This window comes from Helicoverpa armigera, chromosome 16, assembly GCF_030705265.1.
Source record: "Helicoverpa armigera isolate CAAS_96S chromosome 16, ASM3070526v1, whole genome shotgun sequence".
NCBI classification, from domain to species: domain Eukaryota; kingdom Metazoa; phylum Arthropoda; class Insecta; order Lepidoptera; family Noctuidae; genus Helicoverpa; species Helicoverpa armigera.
The window spans coordinates 11,232,813-11,250,951 of record NC_087135.1 but is presented as its reverse complement, the minus strand read 5'-3'; the positions used below and the strand labels follow the sequence as shown (position 1 = coordinate 11,250,951).

The following is an 18,139-nucleotide window of genomic DNA, read 5'->3' as shown; positions in this document are numbered from 1 at the left end:
GTATGATGCAGATGCTCCAGATATTAAATAAATCTCCTCTAAGTGTAACCCCGGTGCGCTAAAAGCCGGAAATGCAGCCTCCATCGATATCAATAATTAGGCACGGTAATTGAACCGGCACTAACAGCTCCCAAATCCCGGATGAATACTCACAGCTCCTGGGAGAATACCGGGGAAATTTGTAATTTACGGAAAATGTGGATTCTGTCAGCGTTAGTACTCGTGCGTCAAAAATGTATCCATATTTAGAAATTACCAATTAGTTAATGAAAAGACAATTTGAGAATTGAAAATAAATTAATAATAAAATTTGAGGTATTTTTAGTCGTTAGTTAATTTGTGCTATTTTTATTTTGTTTGTGTGTAAATATCATTAAACCTTATTCATTATAAAGTACATTAATAAAATCGAGTCCAAAAATAATTTGATATATTTAGCGCTTTAAATAGCGCTGGCAGTGTTCACGGTTTTCATAAGTTGCGAATGAAAACGCGGTAAGGTATATTATGTCTATATCTTATGATTTTATTCTTCTATTCATATTCTATAATTCAAGGGAAGAAACTATGCTAACCAATAACAAAAAAAAAATATGTTAAATACCTTTCTCCCGCTACATACCACACAGCATCCCGTCACACAAAAACGCCGGCGTTTAATTTTATTTTGTTTACTCTAAGGGACTCAACTCCCGAGGGCTGAGGGAGAGTGGAACAACATTGTCACCGCCGCGCAATTTGCCTGATTATACCAACTCTGGGTTCAATGGACTCTAATATCATGTTTATTCGCGGTGAGTGACGGTATGTAAAGTGGCGACATCTAGCGTCAGTTTAAGAGTACTAAGGTGGTATACTAATCTTAGGGCGCAGGTACAGTGGACTCGGCAGCGGTCTATGTAGATGCTAGCTAAAAGCACATGGTGGTGAAGGGCGGGCATTTTTGGAGGCTGTCTTTTATAAACTTGACCTTCAAAAAGTGCTGATTTTTTGTTGTTTTTTTAAACGGAAATCATCAAATGACTCCTCCCGCTGTGGGTTAGCAGCGTGACCAGTTTTTTGTACCAGGGCCGCGGTCATTTTTAGATTTCTTCTCCTATGAATAAATTACTGTTTGTCTTTAACCTAACTGGGGTCTACATATTTTGAATATCACACGCTCGTGTCCACTCTGTTATCGTAAAAGTGGTTCTTGCATGGGTTGTGTTTTTTTTGTTGTTTTTTCTAGTTTATATTTGTTTTAAGTACATAATTAAGATGATTAATGATTTGTATGACGGAACTAATCGTAAGATCAGCCGAACTCGGCCTATGTGGGCCGAATAGTCACGATAGGCAAAAAAACCTAATAAGTCTTGAGTTGTCGTATTTTGTTAATCTATTCACCATCGCTTTTTAATACACTTTCATTAACCTGTAACTATGTAGATATCAAAGAATATTCAATACTTATTATTATTTATACCAGAAATACAATGCATATTAAATAAACTTTTCGATTTAAATAACGTGCTCCTGAGTTTCAATGATAAACCAAAAATGCAAACACAATATTAAAATTTACTTTTCACAAAAAACCCCGTAAATTCTCAAAATGCAAGCACATAAAGCACCAAGTAGTTTTATTAATGAGCGCTCGACGCTTTTCGTTTTTATTTCAGTTCTTTATTTTTCACCGATAATCGACCAATTAAACCATTTCAATTGTCGTCATTAAAATACCACGGTTCGTAAGATTTACCGCTGAAATAATTAACGAAAACAAGTGTAAATTGCATTTCGAATTGTTCATTTTGTTGACTTGTATGAATTACCTTTTTACAGTTTATTTACATAGATATTTACAATAAAAATCAAAAACTATCCTAGTAAAACAAACAACTAAAAAGCGTCAAAAAATTCGTCCCCATCGCTGTCAACTGGGAGCGTGTCCAAGAGGCATACTTGTATTAAAAAAGAATAAAAAAGAGATTGGGCTCGTCCGGGATTTGAACCCGGGACCTCTCGCACCCTAAGCGAAAATCATACCCCTAGACCAACGAGCCAGCTGACAGTTATGTTCAATTAGCGGATGCAATCATTTTTATATGATAAAAAATAACTACATAGGTATAAAGATGCTTGGCATCAAGTAGCAATAAAACTTCATTGATAAAGAAAATCCCATGGATAAAATCATTATCAGAGGCATTTTAATATCTTATTTAATTATTATGGTTTTATTTCAACAGATAAAAAACAGTTACCTACGTGTATTGATAGACGACAATGTGAATAAACCAGCCCCACTAAAAAGAATCTTCTTCTTCAGCTGCAAAAAAAGGTGCTGAAAGACAGGGGAAAGGTCTTGCAAACAGGGGCATAAAACTTAAACATCTTTTAAAAATTCACCAATTCACTTAGTTTTAAATTACCTCTCAACAAGAACACGAACTGTTCCCAAGTCATCCCATTTCCCATACTTTAAACACCATAATACAATCGCATTCGCCACCGCGTCAAATTTATACCTGGCCCTTATAAACAACAGATACAGCCCCCTGTAGGCTCGTAAACACGTAAGTACACACCCTGTGTATGTAGCAGAGAGTAAGGACAGATGAGCAAAGATGCCATAAGGAAGGTAGGCCAGGCGCCTTCTTGTAGGTCAAGCTACGTGAGGTGAGTATGATCAGTTACTAGAACTAACGAGGGTAAATCTGTTGAAGATTGGGATTTTGTTTTGGACATCTATACTAATATTATAAAGAGGAAAACTTTGTTTGTTTGTTTGGTTGTAATGAATAGGCTCAAAAACTACTGGACAGTTTTTAAAAATTCTTTCACCATTCGAAAGCCACATTATCCACGAGTAACATAGGCTATATTTTATCCCGGTACGGGCAGTAGTTACCACGGGACGCGGGTGAAACCACGGGAAAACGGCTAGTATTTCTATAATAGGTGGGTTTCAAAGGTGTGTAAGGAGGGAGCTAGTAATATTCCTCGTCTCTCAATCTCCCGCATTTCGGGTTGTGACATCTCCGCTAGTCATTTTGTTCTCCATGGCTGCTGCCATATAGCAACCCTATTGTGCTGTAATGCTTCACATGGTTATCTATGTCACCATGAAAGTGTTAGTGTTAAACTAGCAGTTTCTCGCGGTTTCATTCGAGTCTCGAAGGACCAACTCACCGCATCCGAATAAGAAATATACACACACATATGTATATTACAACAACTTTTTATATAAGTGTCAAACCTTGAAAAATTTTCTATAGATATATTTCGTAGGTAATAACAACTTGTACATACATTCACCTAGTTATACCTCTACATATAGGAAATAGATTTGGACATAAACGCACTTAGAACCAGTAGGATCGCAGACGATTCAACTCCGTTTTATACGTTCCAAGACTTACTGCCGCATTGATTGCAATCTTAGATAAATATGAATTTTATTGGAAATTCTCTAAGACTAGATGTAGTTTCGGCAAGATTAATTTCAAAGGTGAACGCCCCTTGAATTATAAATTACAAGCTATTTTCTTAGAGCTTACCAAAATCAATTTCAAAATATTGTTGACCATAAAAAAGTTATCTTGTAAATAACATCTTTAATAGATCGATAAAAATATATTATTCTAATATAAAAACAAAAAAACATACCTATTTGTTGTTAAGAAAAAAACAATCAGGTTATAAAATTTATGATACTACTAGCTGGTGCCCACGACTTCGTCTGCGCAGGTTTAGTATTTCGAACAATATGTTTACAAATTGTAGCCTATGCGTTATTCTGATGTATAAGCTATATTATTGTAAAGTTTCATTAAAACCCATTCAGTAGTTTTTGCGTGAAAGAGTAACAAACATCCATACATTCAAACTTTCGCGTTTATAATATTAGTAGGAAGTATTTTTATACGATTTTCAATATTCTAATTATAAGACTCCCGATTCATCATTATTGTCTAGCCTTTTTCCCAACTATGTTGGGGTCGGCTTCCAGCTTAACCGAATGCAGCTCAGTACCAGCGTTTTACAAGGAGCAACTGCCTATCTGACCTCCTCAACTTAGTTACCTGGGCAACCCAATACCGCTAGGTAAGACTGGTAGTCAGATTTACTGGCTTCTAACAACCCGTAACAAGTACCGAAGATGTTCAAAATGACAGCTGATTTATAAGACTTCCAATTTCAAGTACTAATACTCCAGCTAATTTACTGAACTAATGATTGATAGTACAATTAGGTAAAACAGAAGGGACTGGTAATATTTAGAGGCTATACTTAGATAATATAGATAGATCCATAGAGCCGTAGTTAGCTGAAGATTGACCTACTTGCACACGCAAGCTCCGCTTTGTCAATAAGTTTGGAACGCACTGAGCTGTGAGTTGTAAATATGTACGTTGATGTGATCGGTAAATTTATATAAATACTTAAGTAAGTAGAGTGATCTTGGAGGTTTAGATAAGTTACAATATTTTTATAGTTTTGTATAGGATTGAATATTATTATATAGTTAATAGTTATATTCGTTGTAAAAATTAATAATAATAACGTGACATAACATAATGAGAAATTGTGTGTGGAAGGAACCACATTCTGTTACTGGGTAATAGGGTTGTTTCCAATTTTCGGAAATCTATTTAGATAGCTTCTAAATAATTTTAAGATCACCCTCTCTTTCATTTTTCGTCTCAAATCTTTTTATTTTTTATGTATTACATTTTTTTCTATTTCTCTTAGAATATTGCTCGGAAAACGCTAGATCACGTGACTGTGACGTCAACATTCTCTGTTCATTCCTTTACATTTTAAAGCACATCTAACGAGAAAAAACTAACATACCAACTAATGGATTTCTTAATTTTTATAATGTATTTTTATAAAATAGCTACAAAAACTATAATATTTTATACATATAAATTATTTTTATACATTTGCACAAAAATAAAATACCTCAAATGTTTTGAGTTGTGTACACGGAAAAATGAAACGGTGCAAAGAAACGTAAAGTTTGTGTTTATTTATATTGAGGTTATGTTTGTGTCCGCGTTCAAAAAGATTTGATGCTTTTTCAAAAAACTTAAATTAAATGAATGTCTACAAGGTTTGTGTTGTGCGAGACTGGAAATACGACCATTAGTGCTCCAAATAAACTGTTCATCCACGTTCCGCTGAAAAATCTTGGTTATTGGCAAAGAATTGAGCGACCATAGAAGAGTCTACTCTTGGCAGATTGGAACTATAAGCTTTCATAAATCCTTTCTCCATAATTCTTTAGCAGTTGTATCACTTCAATGCAATTAACACACAGAACTTCACAGAAGCAAATAAACAAAACATTAATTCTGAGGTTATTTCGATATATCTGTCACAGAGAGAATGACGTCATCGGTCTCTTCTCGTCGTTTTTAATGGCGTGACGTCATAGGCTCTAAATTAAGATTTCATAAATTAATTAAAAAATATATGGTCAGTTATAAATAATATGATATAGCTTATCGTGTTTCTAGTTTTGTGAACTTTCGGTGCATTTATTTATTTTTAACTAAATGAATACTAGGAAACAACCCTATTGAGAGAAAGGTACACAACACGGCAACGATCCGGTTTCCATACAAAAAAATGGTAATAATAGATTCAGTAAAGCCTGTTAGCCGTATGCGTATCGACAAAGAGAAGATTTTAATAATTTTATCAACACTAAAATAGCTTGCCTATTATGAATTTATGTCAACAGAGAAGTAGTGTTAGCTTTAACTATCATTACATATCAAAAGCCAGAATAATCAAACATCTCATCAGCTTAATACCAAGTTTGTCAATACGTCATTATGCAATTACACGCAGAGAAATTGGTGACAAACAGAAGTACTGAATCGAATAGTAAAATGAAGTTACAAAGTTTCTAGTTTGAAATACTTGACCCTTGTTATCTTTACGACTAATTACTCATTCCTACTAATCGTATGTTTCATTATATTATTTGATTAATGTAGCTTACAAAAAAATATAATTGAACAAAAACATCAATAATTTATGTATCATGAACAAGAATTCTGTTAATATTTATATAATGTATTGTAAGTAATAAGAAACAGAGATTCGCAATTACTAAATGATCCAATTACGGTTAATGATTTACAATGTTACTGGTAGACTACGAGTGTGTTTGTAATCAAAACAATAATATTTTTATTACAACTACATTATTGTTTGCAGTACATATCGTTCGTAGCGTCACTTAAAAATCGTTTAGTTTGGTTTACCCTTTATGTAGTGTTAGGCCTTAACAAGACTATTATAGTAAAAACCGCACCGGAAACAGTAAACGGTACAATGCATGTATTACTCCGTGCTATTTGTTAGTGTGTTTTAAAATATTATAAAATAATAATGTTACAATAACAATCGAGGTGGTATTCATAGCAAAGTATCTTGTACTGTTTATCGAAAACTGTGTTTTTGTAAACAAACTCGCGCGCTCGCATCCCGCCCCGCCACCGCCACCCGCACCCGAGCCGGCGTCCGGCTTGGCGGCCATTGTGTTTTTGACCAGCGAGCGAGCGCAGTATTGCAGATTGAATTTGAAGTGTTTTTCGCCTTTTTGGGTTATTATTACAAAACCAGTGACGAGATGGATGATGACATTGACCAAGACGTCCCTCAGTTATTAAAGCAGTGGGGTTTACCCCAATATATTCATACTTTTCAAGGTAAGTTGTACCATTGTCTTAGTATCAGGATGCCATGTGTTCTATGGATTTTATTGTAACAACTGTACATTTACCATGGTTCGCTTGGTTCGCATTAAAGTATTCTATTTTATTTAAATAAGCGATTTGATCGATTGTTGTTCCGGCTGTTTTTGGCCACGCAGTAAGAGTGTTGGCGTTCTTGTATTCGCATAATGGCTGATGTAGGTCTTCTTATTGTTGTAGTATTCATATTCAATTTATACAAGTATATTCTATATAAGCTATTATTCAATTTAAACAAGTAAGTGGTGTAACTATATAATGACTTTATAAGTTTACAACAAAAAGTCTTAAAGTTATTCATGGAATTTCATTATATACTTACGCGATAAATTAGTTGATACCTACACAGTCATCTCATCTTAAACTTAATCCGTCTTACCACAAAAACTTTTAAACGTCAGTTTATGCCTTGTCTAAAAAAATGTCAAATTATGACGTTGACATATGGTTCATTTTGCAGCCAAAATTTTATTAGACAAGTGTAAAACAGGGTTTAAAGTTTTTGTAGTAAGGCCCAGAGGGTTTGGCACACAGGACACCCAGAGTCAGCTCAGCTTCAAAACATGCGAAAAGGATAACTAGTCAATAGGCTTGTTTTATACAATCTAGGTTCCCAAGCCAAGTATTCGATTCCCCTAGACCAGAAAATTATGCCTTAGGCGTTGGGACTTTCTTGTGTAAGTTATACAATTATGTTTAACTATCGCGCTAACCGAAGACAATATTATATCATAATAACCTACTCAATTATTTTAATAATTAATTTTATTTTTGTGTATTTCAGCCGTTGAAAAATCTACTCTTAAAATCGAATGAAGGACAAGGCCTGCTAAATTTATATTCAGAACAAGGCAAATTATCAAATAATGGGCGAAGAAAAGTTTGCAATATAATAATAAAAGACCTAATGCAATCAGACCCAAATAAAAGAATAGACAGTTCTCTACTTCTTACAAAAGCACAAGAAATAACTGAAGTATTCAAAAAGGAAAATATAAGTACTTACTTTATTCCATACATTAATGATACTAAACTTAAAATAAAAAGATGTGCAAAAGGCAAATTATATGACTGTCTACAAAACAGGCGCCGCGAATTAAGGGAGGCTAAGGTTATTAAAAAGAAAAATGGCAGCAACATCAACAATAACAGCAACGAGCCAGAAGTCGTCGAAGAAGGCAAGTTTTAAGTTATCTACCTGGGTTTTTATTTGTTTTTATTTTAAATAGGTTATTAATTGTATTCAAACCTCAAAAGGAAAAAAGGACAACTGTGTTGTTTGTCTGACTGCCTTTCCTTGGCCTCTTTCTAGCAACTTTAATAACTTGCAGTTTCATCATCCTCCTAACGTTTGGCCCACCTTTCTGACACGGTTCAATTGAACCTGGGGTCCGCTTGACAACCTAATCCCATGATTTGGCATGACACTAGTTAATTACATTAATAACTTGCAACTTATTTTACTAAATTAAATTATTTTGAAGTCTTTATTTCATGATTTTTTTATGAGTCCATGTATCTTTCCAGATGGTGGTGCAGATGAAGATATCCAGTGGCTCCAAAACTGTACAGAACCCTGGCATTTAGTGATAGAGAAGTGGCAAAAAACTTCCAAAAATAGATTGAAGGAAATAGAGACTTCAGAAATGACCATCGGAGCATACATTAATAAATATCCAGTGTTAAAAACGCCACGCGGGCATGAGCTTCTTATTGAAGATTTAAGAAGGGCCCTATTAGAGCCTGTTCACACTAGCATTAATATCGCCGCGAGCACGCGGCGAGCAAGCTGCGATATCACACACATATAAAGTTTGCTCGCGGCGATATTATTGCGATAAAATAATCGCCGCGATACCGCGACGACCCGCGGCGAGCTCGTTGCGTGCACGCCGCGATCTCGCATCGCCGAAAAGAATCGCTAGTGTGAACAGGCTCTAATAGGGCCCCATACTTTACAAGTTGAATGTAGAAATGATAAGTATAAGGGACGTCGACGCTGAAAAGACGCCTGAACGGGTAGCATGATCGCGCGAAAAGTGATAAAACATCTCCCTATCGCACTATTAGTAAGTGCGATAGGGACGGATGTTTTATCGCGCGATCATGCTACCAATGCAGATGTGAGGGGCCGTAATGTGTAAGTGTAATTTCTACGGACCAATGATTGTGATGATTATATTAAAATAAATGTCATTTTTCTCTGTACGTAATATTTTTATTTTTGATTCCAGGGATCCTAAACATATAGAGCCGTAGCGCGTGGGACGTCGTAAAAAATGCCGATAATCTCAAATTCTATGATTCTAATCTAACACTTGATGACACTTATGATACAAGATAGTCGGAGTCTTTAGATAATGTATTGAAAAAGGCATTGTTTTACTACGTCACACATACTGCTGGCTCTATATATGAACTGCGTTTTGATGGAGCGCCTGCAATCCAGTGGACTGACAGCACCAACAACGGATCCCTTTTAGGCTTTCAGTGGAGAAAATACAGTTTTATTTACTTATAGACAAATAAAATTGGATTTTCGTCTACTAAAAGCCTGTGAGGACCCGTTAGTAGGTACTATAAGTGCACTAGATTGCAGGTTTCATCTAAACCAGTAGGTACTACATACGAGATAATAGCTATAACAATACCTAGGATGCTAGCATTACAATATGTATTGTACTTGTTACAATAAACATAAAGCTAGCATTGCAATACGAATAGTTATCATTACAGTTCAGGTCGTTATGTTACATAAATTGATTAGTAGATACAGCAAAATATTTAGTAAACCCAAAAAAAAAAAGTGTTTATGTATACAAGATCGCATAGTAGTCCTTACGATCGATTTAGTAATGTAAATTAGTGACGTATGGTTCTAATTACATTGGTATTGTAACAGGCGCGTTATTTGCACTGTATTGAGTACTATGTTGGTTGGTCAGTTAAACTTAACGTCTAGTTGTCCTTAATAAAACGATAGGTAAAAATAATAACAAAACGGTTTTTGTAAAATCAACAACGAGTCTTGCTGTCACGGTTGTTAACAGAAGTTCTAGTTACAGTAGCATTTTTTCTCGTATAGATAGCCAGATATTTCTCTGCGTGTAATATCTATGTGACTGTCTAACATCTATGATTACACGCTGTATCTCAATTAAACTGATAGACAACGGATATCAAATGACTTCTAGTTAAAATGACAATCCATTAATTAACATGTAATCAATTGCTTCATAATTGATAACGGATATTCAATATAGCGTCGCCTATTGAATTAATTTATAATGCATTATTCATGTCTGCAAATAGTAACATAAATATCTAAATATACATACTTAGAAATCAAACGTTCGAACAGTAACTAAAAATCCCTGATTTTCTCGATACGATTTCTTATAACTCCTCAAAAAAAAATCTGAAAGTAAACTTCGCGCTCCAAAAGGATACCAAAAGGACTTGCATTAAAAGGAGCCTATCGCTTGTCTCAATAAATAGACTACCTAAAACTTTAATAATATTTCATATCAGACCAGTAAGTAGTTCTTGAGATGATCGCATTCACGAACAAACAAACTTCACAGCTTTATAAGTAAGGCTTGCTAGGACACTTAATCATAAACCAACTCATAAAAAATAATGCGGTGCATAAAAAAAAGGTTATGCCTACTTATTGTACTTGTAATACGATCATAAAGTGTATCTCTCGTTGCACCCCCATCTCAAAAACCAACTAAGACGTAAGTATGTAAGTAGATCGTAACCGCCCTGTCTTGATCTGCTCCCAAACCGAGGACAACAAAATGTCAAGCGGAGGTGCCATACCGGAAAATCTTCTAAGAAAGTAGCGCGCCAAAACGAAGAAGACTAACAACGTTAGGTCTTCGCCCTTATACGCCATCTTTGGACCCGATTACTTTTTTGTAATACCAAAAATCGATGTCAGATATCTCAAAGAATCCGAATGCCTCGTCAGTTCACTCGTAACTGATCGTTTTACCATGTCCATCGTACTTATTTGACATATAAGAAGGCACCTGACCTGCCTGCATTATGGCATCTCCGCTCATCTTTCCTGAGTCCGTGGTTCAAACTTATATTTACGAGGAAAACAAACTTCCCTGTGTCTGTGTGGGCACAATTGTTTTTTATGGAACTGTTATTGGTTGGAGAATATATTACAGAACATTGTTATGTTGATTATAGATTTTCTGAGTTCATAGCGATTGTTGATTCAGAATTTTACGTGAATATTATAAAGCTGAACAATTTGAACGCGCTAATCTCAGGAACTAGTGGATCGGTTTGATAAAGAATGTAATAAACAACACATTTTAGTATCTAGAAGGGCTGTAGGCTATGTTTATCCAGGTACGCGGAATGAAACCGCTGAAAGGACTTATTTTATTATTTAAATGCATATTCAAAAATAGATTAACTTTTTGGAATGCGAAGAGCATATAAATACTTGAAAGACATCTAAAGATTATTTCTGTCAATATCTAGCCCCGAAAATCTAGAATCTTAGCTGAATAAAGAATTAAGGCAAGTATTCCACACCCAAATTCTACGTCTTTAATGAAGCCATTACCACTAACAAAATTAAGCTTAGAATACCCCTTAACCCCTTAGAAGACACCTTAAAACCATTACCGTAACTTCTCCCAAAATGCAGCCATACAATTATCCCAAAGTACCCCCAAATGAATTGGGGTAATACCTGCACCCCCGATTCATTTTTAATAGCAATGTGTTGTAGTTAAATTGCTCGTTAGGGGTACAATGTACCCCTGGCCTAACGAGGAGTGCGCGTATAAAAAGCTGGGGTAATGGCCAATGTGAAGCAGTTTGGGGTTATATGGACTGGTTTTTGGGAAGCTATGTTTTGGACTATTGTCTTTGAATTCAATAGGTGTGTTTTTTTTTGTAAATTGGGTTTTATTTTGTTAGTGTAATAAGCTCAAATAGTATTGTTTGTTTTATATTAAACGTTGGCTAATTTCAAGAACCTTTCCATTTTTAACTTGAAATGGACAATATCTAATTTAAAAATTCAGCTTTATATGCAAGAAACAAGATAGGTTCTTTCATAACACAAAAATAACAAGGTAAACATCTTAAACTACAGTAGGTAACTGAACTTCTTATCCCAAAATAATTATCTCTAAACCAGCTCATTAGCATGTACGAACTAAAATTAAATGAAAATACTTAGTACCCCACTTCACAGCTCTACTAGCTTAGTACGGCATTCAAGTGTAGCTTAGCGCTAAGGTATTCCAAGCAACGGAGTAAAGAAAGATAAACGGAGATGCCATAATGCAGGTAGGTCAGGCGCCTTCCTCTAGGTCAAATATGTACAGTGGACATGACGGTCAATTACGAGTGAACTAACGAGGCTTTCGTGTTCTATGAGACATCTGTCAACGATTTTTGGTATTAGAATAATAAATTGGGTTCAATGAAGGCGTTTAAGGCGAAGACAGTAACGTTACTCGTCCCCTGCACACTCGCATTTTGGCGCGCTACTTTCTTAGGGATTTATCAGACATGGAGCGGTCACGCGGTGAAGTATTTAAGCGGTCAGTTTTTGTACTTATACAGGAGGTATTCTGACCGCGTCGGTCAAGTAGAAGAAGTAGTAGTAGAGCTAGAACGAAAAACTGACCGCTTGAACGCTTGACCGCATGAGCGCGCTCTGTCTGATAGATCCCTTAGGAGATTTGTCGTTTTGGCACCTCCGCTACTCATTTTGTTCTCCATGCCTAGCTTATTCTAAGCTAATGCTGTACGTGTAACGTGTAGAGGCGTTCTATGTGTAGGGTAGCACGTCTTACCCACTTTTACCTAGCTCTTAATAGCAGATCGTTACACTAGATTGCGAATACAGGCGCTAGAGGTGGGTTAGTGCCGATAGTTTTTGTAAATAAGTAATTAATTAAGGATTTTATGAATTTTATTTGTGTGGTATTAAAATAATAAAATAATGCTTCTTGCAGATTATTTTTCTGTCTTTTTTATATGTTGTTACTATGTGTGCCACAAGTCGTTAACGGACGCAGTTTTGAATACGTTTCCAAAACATCTACTTATAAGTTGCAGCAAGCAAGTCAACTTTGAAGATATATTTCCTTATCTAAATGCATCTCAGCTATTATATAGCATTACATATTAGTTCACAAATAGTTTCGATGTTCCTCATCAGCCTAATCTTTTCCCAACTAATGTTGAAGACGGCTTCCAGTCTCACCGAACAGCTGAGTATTCCATGACCTGTATTTTTCATGGAGCAATTCAAGAAAAAAGTGTCGATGTTATTTTTATCGATAGTTGTTCCCAGCACTATCGCAGCTGGCACAAGAGCGGTCGGCGTACGATAATGTTAACGTTAATCACGGGATCCCGCCGTAATGAAGTTTCTTGTTAACTTTACTGAACGCAACCTCTTGCACGCTCCTGTCAACCTGGTACTTACAGCGGACATCTGATATTATGTAGGTTTAAAAATACTGCTCTATATTTTTTTTTACTTAAGAACCCATTTCAATATGTAGGTAGGTACATCGTCTTCCTGTTGCTTTATTAGCATTAGCCAGATAATAATTTAATCACAACTTATTATAAAAAAAAATAATTTGCTTTATCCGTTCTTTCGTTCGCAAGCAGCTATGAACTACTACGCGGATTTTCGTGCAGTTTTCACAAACGATTAATTATGAGAAAGGTATAGGTATTTATACTTTTAAATAAATCAATTTCGCAGAGACGATAGGGTATAATAATAATGCGATTGAACTCAATACTAATGTTCTTGATGGCGATTTATTAATTTCAAGGGTTATTATCTCCAAGACATACCCTCTACAATTGAGACAGGTCCAAGTATTCTCAAAGTTCTCAATAGGTGTGTCGTCAATTAATTATGCCGTGTGAACTTGACAGCGGAGTACCATCCTCCCTGTATGTAATGTCGTAAAAACTCCTTCGTTTGTGTGGTTGGTGACAAAAACGTTCTTTCAAATAGTTGCAGTAGTTTAGTATTTGTTATATAATTCGGCACCTCTGGATGAGTATGTACCTGCTTTGAACGCAAGAGCGATTTCTATATTTTATTCTACGTTCTAGGTAAGTTTTCAGGTTATCATCTCTCATAAAGAGTTCTTATCACGAGAAATATTCCATGACCAGTTTTATGACATTGCCAATGTTACTGAATTAGTTAATAGAAATAAAATATAGCATTGTTTCATAAAAGACGAACCAATGACAAGAACGTTTTCAAAACCAAACAAGAGTCGAAGGTCGAAATTTAATAAAGCTATTTATTCATCTTATCGAGTAACCACTTCATTTAAATATGAGACGGTTTACAATGAGACCCAATTTCGCAAATACGCCAACATAAAAGTAAATACCGAATAATTTATTCGTATTCTACTTTAGTAATATTAGAAATGCGGTGTAAAAGAGAACTCTGTCAGTTTATTTGTTTCGATTTCAATAAAACTGCTCAACTGAAGATGTGATATTTAAGTACTAGCTGTTCTCCCGCGGTTTCACCAGCGTACCGTCGGAACTACTGCTCGTACCGGAATAAATATAGCATACGTTACTCGGGAAGAGTGCAGCTTTCCGACAGTCAAAGAATTCTCCTTAAACTTTTTCTCAAAATTTCTCCTACACTAACATAATTAATCGTTAACACGGCAAACTACTCCCTTCCCCCTCAACAATTTGCTCGGCTGTGCCCAAATCTGTCAAGTTTGCCCATAAGGGCACATTATAGGGCCCACGTTATGGCAACATGTGGTCTCGCCCAAATTGATTTTATGCTACAAGTTTGACACCTTGTCCTAAGGCTTTTGGAAGTTTCGGGGACTTTCGGGCACTTTCGGGGACTTTCGGGCACTCTCGAGGAATGATATTATTGGTTGCCAAGTTCGAGGTGTCGGGGAAACATGTTGTAGCATTAATGTCTTTAATCTTTAGATTTGTCTTGTAATTATGTAAGTGATATCTTAGTAGTTAGTTCATCGATAATCGAATTTGGTATGAATAGAATTGATCTTTAAAACTGTTTGTTAATCAAGCTTCGAAGCTGGTAATATAAGCTTGCTGTTAAGTTATTTTTGAGATTATGACCAATTTTCAATATACACCTTGAAATACACCAGGATACTTGGAGGTGACGCACGAACTAATAATGTTATGTTTGTCAATTATTGACTTCATTACTCCCGCAATTACGCTTCTATATCATTTTCCAGGAACACACGTACAACAACCCAAACACCAGATAATTTGTCACGCGCCATTATTCGCATAAATCATACGAATAAATCCAAACCGAATACTAATTACGCACAGAACACCAATAAGTTACGTTTTTAATTTCATTCAGAACTTTTTGACCCAAATAAATTCTTATTGGACTAAAATACGGGCATATTTTACGAGCCTCACTTAATGAAACAAAAGTACATTCGTGTAATCAATTTTCGCCCTCCGTATCCCGGGGGTGTCAAAAATCAAACCTGAAATAAAACGATATAATATAAAAGGGCTTGGATTTTAATACTGGTGAGGTAGAATTTTACAATTTATGATCGGGCTACATGAGAAGTAAATCTTTTAGTCTAGGTTACGCTGAAATATATAGTATGTAACGTGTAGCTTTGGTAGTTGTTACAGGTAGTCAGAAGCCAAATAGTCTAATAACCAGTCTCACCAAGAGATATCGTGTTGGTGGCGTACTTTGAGAAAGAAGAGTCAGATATTCTGGACACTCCTATGATATGTATCCTTAGACTTATTTGGAAAAGGCAAGGCAGATGCCGATGAATCTGTCTCAAGACCAAGTTTAAAATGAATCCATGCAACTTACAGAGAAATCATTTGTAATAATAGCAAGGATTGTAGAAGGAATATTCTGGTAACACCACGAGCAGTATAGGATACAACTTAGCATAATATTGCTATAAGAATTCATAAAAAGCGAATAAAAATCCTTTGGGAGCCATTCCTGCGTTGCGTATCTGAGAATGCATCGAGCTGAAGTATAACATTATTATCCTATTGTTGCATTATCGTTCTCACTGCAGGCGTGAGTGCATTCTTATTCAGATCTTAGAATTCATATTTTGTTTAAATATAAACTGCTACCGTGATTTTCACTAATACTTGACGCATGCGCAGATAATAATGTTAACTTCACCAGGATCCAGGATATTAACTAAATATTTTTTTTTGCAATATTTTATAACGATAATAATCTTTGAACCCGTGAACACGCATATACCTATCTTAAATATTTGTTATAAACAATGAAGAACATTTGTTAAGTAAGTTCAGATCAAAAGCCGTTCGAAGATATCACAGCCGCCATTATTAAAGGAACGCGTTAAGATTAAACACATGTATAACAAAGAATAAATGCCAATAAAAAGTATACCAAGCCAACAAAATAAAGAGTATTATATTAAAAAAATCCCCTCTGAAACACATCTCCAATACAGAGAAGATACAATTTAAACAAAATCGCATATCTAGCGCTCGGCACACACTGCGCCGGCTTCGAGGGCAAATTAAACAGGGCGCGATTCCGAACAAACAATTATTATGTACGCCGATCCGAGTACGCCTATCGTACGGTTATCTACTGCTCCATGTAGGCCAATCTGAGTCTGTATGTAAAGTTTTTTGCGTTATAGGAACTTGAATTTTGTGTACCTAAAATTATGGAATTGGTTATTTTTATAAAGACACCAATCTGATTAGTAATTTACTGAACAACATTTCTTCTCTTTTTTGTGACATCTTTATTCCTGATGGTTGGCCGTTTGTGCTCCTTTGAGTCCAGAGCCATCCTGACTAACCCTGATCCTGAGCCTGAGCCAATAGATGCTCGACGGAGGCAATGCCGGTCCAATCTCTTTTATTATGACTTTTAGAAGGGCCTTAGGATGGTTTCACCATCCACTGACCGATAAATAGAACAAACAAAAAAATCTATACTAATATTATAAAACTTTTCAGCTTTATAATATGAGTAAATATTCGTTACAAGTCCCTTTATATCTGCTGTGCACAAATCCAGACTTTAGACTGCCCCTGTGGAATTCAAACTAGAACTTTCAAACTCATTCTTCCTTCATACAATCGCACTTAAAACCTCAAACTGCAGTTTCTAAAGACCAAATATTAAATTGCTTACCACCCCATTGTCCAAACCCAATATATTGCCAACAAAACAACAAAATAGTTGGCAGGCCATTTTAATTGGCACCACAAGGATTAACGAGAAATCGATGGCAATTGCGAAACAATAGCATTTGTTGGGATTCCACTGGCATTAGTCTTGGGCGTCTGCAAGAAAATTAATTAGAATGGGAAGTACTAGGCAAACTAGTTTCTTGGTTAACGTGAAACATGTTGTGGTACATAATGACATTTATTAGTGCTTGCGTTGTTCGGTGTGCTGAAGAAATGGGATTGTTTATACGAGTTACATTAAATGCTGTTCAACAATTGTTGTAGTTGAAATCAACTTGAGAACCTCTGTGTTTCTGATGGGGCTGCAGATTATTCATTAGGCAGGGTTAATTTGACGTGGATTACAAAGGGAAAATGGTATTGTATATAACCAATAAGTGCTTCTGAAATAGCAAAAAAAAATGAAAGAAAAGGTTCTGAATACTGTATCTTAGTTCTAAAAATATATAGGTAATAAAAATATTCACTTTTTCATCTTTTAAAGCCAGTATTTAAGCCATAGTTAATAACAAGGGATGATAATCTTAATATTATCAAAAGTTTACGCGCCTTAAATTGTTGTCTCGTATCTTGGATAACGATATCAATTACCTATTGTAAATTACATAATATTATTATGTTAAAGTTATCCACTGTATATACTTACTTAAATAATATTTTACGATGATAATACCGAACTGTTCATTTTCTTTAATTTGTTCACACCAACCACTTGAATCTGGTCATACGATTTTTATGTCTGTATAAAGCTAATATAAGTTTGGTCGTGATTTTTATTGGTTGTAAAAACTAGAACAGCCCCTTCAGTTTTAATTATCTCTGATTATAGAAATTACCGGGTTTTATGGAAGTAGAAATCACTGATATAACAGAATTAATTTTATGGCTCCATTAAACGCTTCAAGGTCAAACACCACTGAATATTCACTATTCCACATTCAACACTACAACGTATAATTACCATCAAGCCATTTAATGCAAAACTTGCGTGCACCGCCGTACAATAACAGGACGGCCAATGTTAGCGGTCAAGTACACCCGTGCAATCAAGTGCTGCTGACAGATTTATGCGAGGAAGTACCTTTTTCCATAGCCTGGTTCACAAAATTTAT

At 35.4% G+C, this 18,139-nt stretch overlaps 1 protein-coding gene, 1 long non-coding RNA gene and 1 other non-coding gene across 3 annotated transcripts in view; 1 reads left to right on the top strand and 2 right to left on the bottom strand.

The window, feature by feature from the left end:
- LOC110380993 (dopamine D2-like receptor) overlaps window positions 1-18,139 on the bottom strand; it is a 214,457-nt gene that overhangs the window by 92,914 nt on the left and 103,404 nt on the right. The gene's annotated exons all lie outside the window — the stretch shown is intronic.
- Trnap-agg (transfer RNA proline (anticodon AGG)) lies at window positions 1,974-2,045 on the bottom strand. The gene has a single exon. It is a non-coding gene; the product is annotated as a tRNA-Pro (tRNA).
- LOC126057040 (uncharacterized) lies at window positions 6,053-8,963 on the top strand. The gene is made up of 3 exons (XR_010277260.1): window positions 6,053-6,710; window positions 7,540-7,933; window positions 8,283-8,963. It is a non-coding gene; the product is annotated as an uncharacterized LOC126057040 (long non-coding RNA).